The sequence below is a fragment of the Epinephelus lanceolatus genome, chromosome 13, assembly GCF_041903045.1.
Source record: "Epinephelus lanceolatus isolate andai-2023 chromosome 13, ASM4190304v1, whole genome shotgun sequence".
NCBI lineage: Eukaryota > Metazoa > Chordata > Actinopteri > Perciformes > Serranidae > Epinephelus > Epinephelus lanceolatus.
Genome location: NC_135746.1, coordinates 16,411,478 through 16,417,571, shown reverse-complemented (window position 1 = coordinate 16,417,571; position 6,094 = coordinate 16,411,478).

Sequence of the window (6,094 nt, the reverse complement as noted above, 5' to 3'; positions counted from 1 at the left end):
ACTGAGCTGGCCCAATGCTACGTTATGATTGGCCAGTCTGCATCCTGGGGCGGGACTTAGCGAAGGGTCAGTTCAGTTATCAGGGGAAAAAAGGTGAGCCCACATTAGCAGGTGCTGGGCTAGTGGCATGTCTGCAACATGCCGAACAGCGTAGGACAGGGTGTCAAACATACGGCCCCGGGGCCAGCACTGGGTCACCAAAGGATCTAATCGGGCCCACTGGATGACTTTGCACACCTAATAGTGATACAAAGTAGCCTGGAAATCCAGACCCAAATCTAGAAAGATTTAGGGTCTGGCTATGAGTAATGCAAATGGCGCAACTCGAGGGGCGGCACCAAGCATGCATTTGATTCCTTCTTGCAAAGGAAAGATTCGAGCGCCGTCTTCTGTTCCTCTTTTAGAGAAAAAGCCAAGTCTAACTCGTTCATTGTAGTGGCCAAAGCCATTTCAAACAACTGGTGTTCATCCGTAGCCATCTTGCAATGTTTACTGACTGATTCTGGACTTCGTCGTTGCAGCGCTGTCGTCATCTGTTTAGCTCGCCTCTGGCCCGCCTATATCAGATACACCGATGTGATTGGTGCAGAGTGAGCAAATTCAAATTGTGCTCTCGCGAGAGCTCAGGATTTCCAGGGTAGATACAAAGAGCAAAATATTCTCAATCAGCAGTTTCAGTAAAAAAGAATCTGTATCAGACCTCTATCTTTAAACAATATTGGTGGGACCCTGTTGCTAAGCCAAAACTTTTTATTTGTAAGTGGTTTGTAAGGCAGGGGATAACTTCACCTGCTTCCTGTATGCTTCTGCTTTAGTTTGGTGTGGAAGGAGAGGAAAAGCATAGAAAAATGTACATGTAATGACTTTGAGTAGTAGAATGACTGAATCTGGGAAAACAGACATATTGTTGAAATTTATCATCCTGAAGATATTACAGGCTGCGTCATCTGTTTTGTAGATGCAAGTGATTTTAAAATGTACGCCTTTGAACCAAAAACAAGAAAACATTTGGGGGTGTTTGTCATTTATCGGACATTATGCAATGGTTGTACTGGTGTGTGGTCCATTAACCTGAATGAGTTTGACACCCCTGGCGTAGAAGAAACGCAGGTTTGTAACATTAAATTGCTTCATTCAGTGTGTATCTGAATATTGAGGGTTGGTGGTAATGACTCAATAGCTGTTATTAGCCACACGTATTGGGAGAGCAGGAGAAGCCTTTGAGTTGAGCGGGCACGCCAAGAGGGAGACACCAGAGGCAAGACACTTTGAAGACAAAAGAGACTGAGGAAGCATTTGACACCATGAATTATCAATGTAAATACACATTCACACAGTCCTCCAATCTGAACAAGCTGGCTGCGAGGAGTAAGAATGGTGGCCTGGTGGTGAGTCAACCACACACACCCCCCAGATAGGAGAGGTCACACTCACCCAGGGAAGTCCAGGCACATTTCTCACGTCCAAGGTGGAATTTATGCTTCTTGAAACGACGCTGTTACTACGGCGTAGGCTCCATGTCAACGCAGAGCCTACGTGCACCTCCCAAGAAATCTTAACTACACGTTGTCGGTGAAGATTCTTAGTCATCCAGGTCATGGTAATCGTAAGTGTAATATTGTAGTAGGGCTGCTACAATTAGTCAACTAATCGACGACTAATCGACTATTAAAATAATCGGTGACTATTTTAGTAGTCGACTAATCGGATCCAGTCATTTTTCATAGTAAAGTACTATAAAAGTATCCCAAAATACTCTTATTGCAGCTTCTTAAGTTCAGATATTGGCAGCTTTACACACTCTCCCATTACGGTGAACTAAAACCCTTCGGCGTGAGTACGAAACAAGACATTAGATGACGTAATTTTGGGGTTTGGGCGAGACAGACCGACATTTTTCAACATTTTAACACATTTTTCGATGAAATGATTAGTCGACTAATCAAAGAAATAATCGACAGATTAGTCAACAATGAAAATAATCGTTAGTGGCAGCCCTATATCGTAGGCAACTGGACTTGCTTGCGTTTCTTGAAGACGTTTCGCCTCTCATCCAAGAAGCTTCTTCAGTTTTAAATGACTGGTACAAAGTTGCAGGCTACCAGTCATCGTACCAGTCATTTAGAACTGAAGAAGCTTCTTGGATGAGAGGCGAAACGTCTTCAAGAAACGCAAGCAAGTCCAGTTGCCTATGATATAGCACTTACGATTAACTGCATGTTGTGGCGACGCAGACCTACTGTCTATTTTTGTAAGCTGAAACCATTTCCCTCAGAGGAAACAAAGCTTTTATTTACTTTTATTTCAGAGATAAGAAACAAATTGTGAAGATGATAAAGACTCCACTGTCACGACCGAACAAGGACCTGAACCCAAATGCACGACTCGAGAGGCAAAGTACACAATCAAAGTTTATTTAACATAAAATGAAAATCACTCTCAAAAGAGGAAAAACCTGCACTAAATCTAAGAACAAAAAATTATCTAGGAAATAAACGCTAGACTAAGAAACAAACAGAAAATCACTCTACTGAGGCTGAACTATCACTATGAAAAAAACAAACAGAAAATCAACATGAACAAAGTATCAAAAGAACAAGACCTGGCAATGGCAATGGCATAATGGCATGGATACGGCGCTGGTTTTCTGACACGAAGGACAAGACGAACTGGCACAGGACAAAGGGAGACACAGACAATATATACACACAGGGTAAGGGCACAGGTGGAAACAATCAGGGGCGAGGCAGACAATCAGACCAGCGAGAAAACACACGGGAAGGAGCAAGTTGCCTGAAACGAGAGGAGAGTTAACTTTCAAAATAAAACAGGAAATCACGAGACAACATAGACACAAGACAAACTGATTAAATTAACAACGTTTCTTGGTTATGACATCCACAAAAATTGCATTTTAAGTCTTGTGTGTGATTTATCCTGGCTTCATATGAGCAGAGGAAATTTTCACTCATCGCTAGGCTAATTTATACAATGTAAAATGCCATCAGCTTGTGCTAATAACGTTAGCATGATGTATTTGTTTGGAAAACGTGTTTAGTATAAGACAGTTGTTTTGTAAGTGAATCTTGTGAGTTGTAATGGAGCCAAATTTTTTAATGTTACATTTATTAAATGTTGCTGTTGTCCCTTGTTTTATATGAGAAGAGGAAAGGTTCCTAGCTGCTAGGCTAATTTATACACTGTAAAATGCCATCAGCTTGTGCTAATTAACCTTAGCATGATGTATTTGTTTGGAAAACATGTTTAGTATAAGACAGTTGTTTTGTCGGTGAACCTTCTGAGTTGTAATGCAGCCAAATTGTGTGCCTTTACCTTTGTTAAATGTTGCTGTTGTCCCTGGTTTTATATGAGAAGAGGAAAAGATCGCTAGCTGCTAGGCTAATTTATGCAATGTGAATGCTGCGAGTTATAGTGAAGCTGATTTGTGTACTTGTGTTTTAAATTTTTGTAATTGAGCCACATTTGATATGTGTTTAATGTGCGTTTTGAATCAATTAAACTTTACAGCACTTCACAGAAATTCTGCCTTGGTTTGGAGGTGTAACTGCAGAGTGACACAGACACAGTATAAATGCTCACAACGGCATAGGCGATGTACATAGGGTCTGCCGCAAGTTACGGGCTTGCTAGCCTTAGTTGATGAGGTTTCACGAGCTAGGTTTAGCATAGCAGCGTAACACAGAGGCTGATGTAATGGCTGATGCAGAAGGAACAGAAAATGATTAAAAAATTAGTACTTTAAAGATCTTTAGATAAATAACAATTTAGGTTTATGAAATTATTATTTTTATTATTATTATTTCTTACTTAAAATCCAGGTTGTTTTTATCATGGCTCCTGTGCTTGCTTACATGTATTCCTCTTTTTCTTGTCAAATCCTAAAACCACTGAATCATGAGAACTTGCTTATTTTAAAATGACAGCAGGGTTAAGTGAGAAAATAAATGTCTTTAGGGATGAAGCTATGAACGAGATGCCTTGTTCACAGCATTCCATCTGTTGCATATCATAAGGCAGTTTATCAACTGGAAATAGGACACAAGGTCTTTTCACTTTGCTGAACAAGGGAACACAGATGGTTTTTCAAGGCTTCAGTGCACTACAGTGAGACCTTGCAGAAATATATTGCTGTACTAATGAGAACAAAGGGTGTTTTTCCCTAAAGGGCTGGGGCAAAGATGAATGTATGAAGACATAGTGTTTATTCTCAATGTCTCAACTGTTATCTCATTTACAAGTGTAAAAAAAATGTTTCACAGATGACAGTCCTCCTGTGGTAGACAGTATAATAAACACTTTATGTTCCCCTTAAAGAGGGAGTTTACAATCTTAGAAAACTGTTCCTTCCTCGTGTGACCTATCACACTGTTATGAATCACCCTGTTCCCCCGCCTTTCCAAAAAAAACAGAAAGGCCTCTACTTACCTAACTGGTATCCCGTCTGTTGACTCTTCAGTCCCTCGCTGTGTGATTTCTTAGTCCACCCTCATGTTCATTTCAGGGGAGGTTTGCAGGTTGATTTAACTTTTATGACGTCTTATTGTTGTGCATTTTTTTAAAAATGGAACACAAGTTTTCGGTCTGTCTTTCACTGTATTATGTTTACGCAAGTAATGTTAAATGTCAAGATAGATTTAAACAGTTCAATTTATATCTACAGCTCCACATTTTTTTAATATTTATGAAAATCATCCACGTACATTTTCAAATGAAAAAGTCAAGTTTGTTGAATTTAGGTCAATTTCGTGGCATCTACCAGTGAGAATTGCAGATTGCAACCAGCTGAAACTGCTCACATGGCCAGTGTTCATTGTTCAAAGGTTTTTACCAGATGCCGAATTATCCACAGAGGTCTCTCCCTCTCCGAAAGAAACAGACCCAGTGGTTAAAATTAGAAAAAAACACTGAATAAGCTCTTTCATGTTACAAATCAGTGTTTCTCCATTGCTGTTTGGCACATTCAGACAGGCCACTAGCTCGGCACCCACAATGTGTGCTCACCTTTGTTCTCTGGTAGCTTACTGTGTGCTGATGTTATTTCTGATCCAAACATTTAGGAGGTTTTCACCAGGAGATGAATTATCCACAGGGGTGTCTTCCACTCCAAAACACCAGACCTGCTGTTTTAAATGGGTAAGACACTGAATAAAGCAGTTTGACATTAAAAATCACTGTTTTTACGTCACAGTTTGGTCTGTCAGAGACAAGCTGCTAGCCTAGCACCTGCTAATGTGTGCTCTCTGATAACTTAAGATCCAGACGTTCAGGAGGTTTTTACAGGGAGACAAATTATTCGCAGAGGTCTCTTACTCTCCAAATCAAACAGAAAAATGTATGTACATACAAAAGCTAAAAATGGCATGCACCAAAAATAATCAACAATTTCTAAAATCGGGCTTCCACCTCACCATCTGCATCGCCAATTTCCCATCTCCAAAATGTTCGCAAATATGAGTTGTGACTTTATAGATCACAACTTTTGCATGAGAAGTGGCGTACGCGTCTTTCAGGCCATGTTTTGTGCCTATGCAATGCTTATAAATCAAATCCCAGGTGATTTAAAGCAATAAAACCCTGAATCAAGCAGCTGCTTTAGAAAATCTGTTTTTCCAATGCTCTTGTTGCAGAGGGGCTGCTGACTATGGTGCCCGATGTGAAAACTTGAGTGTCCCAATGTAGTGTCTTGTGTTTGGTTTGTCTTTTTGGAGCTACTGTAGAAAAATGGCGGTGAAACATGGCGATCTCCGGGGACGAGGCCCCACCCCCTATATATAGTACAGGCCAAAAGTTTGGACACACCTTCTCATTCAATGCGTTTTCTTTATTTTCATGACTATTTACATTGTAGATTCTCACTGAAGGCATCAAAACTATGAATGAACACATGTGGAGTTATGTACTTAACAAAAAAAGGTGAAATAACTGAAAACATGTTTTATATTCTAGTTTCTTCAAAATAGCCACCCTTTGCTCTGATTACTGCTTTGCACGCTCTTGGCATTCTCTTGATGAGCTTCAAGAGGTAGTCACCTGAAATGGTTTTCCAACAGTCTTGAAGGAGTTCCCAGAGGTG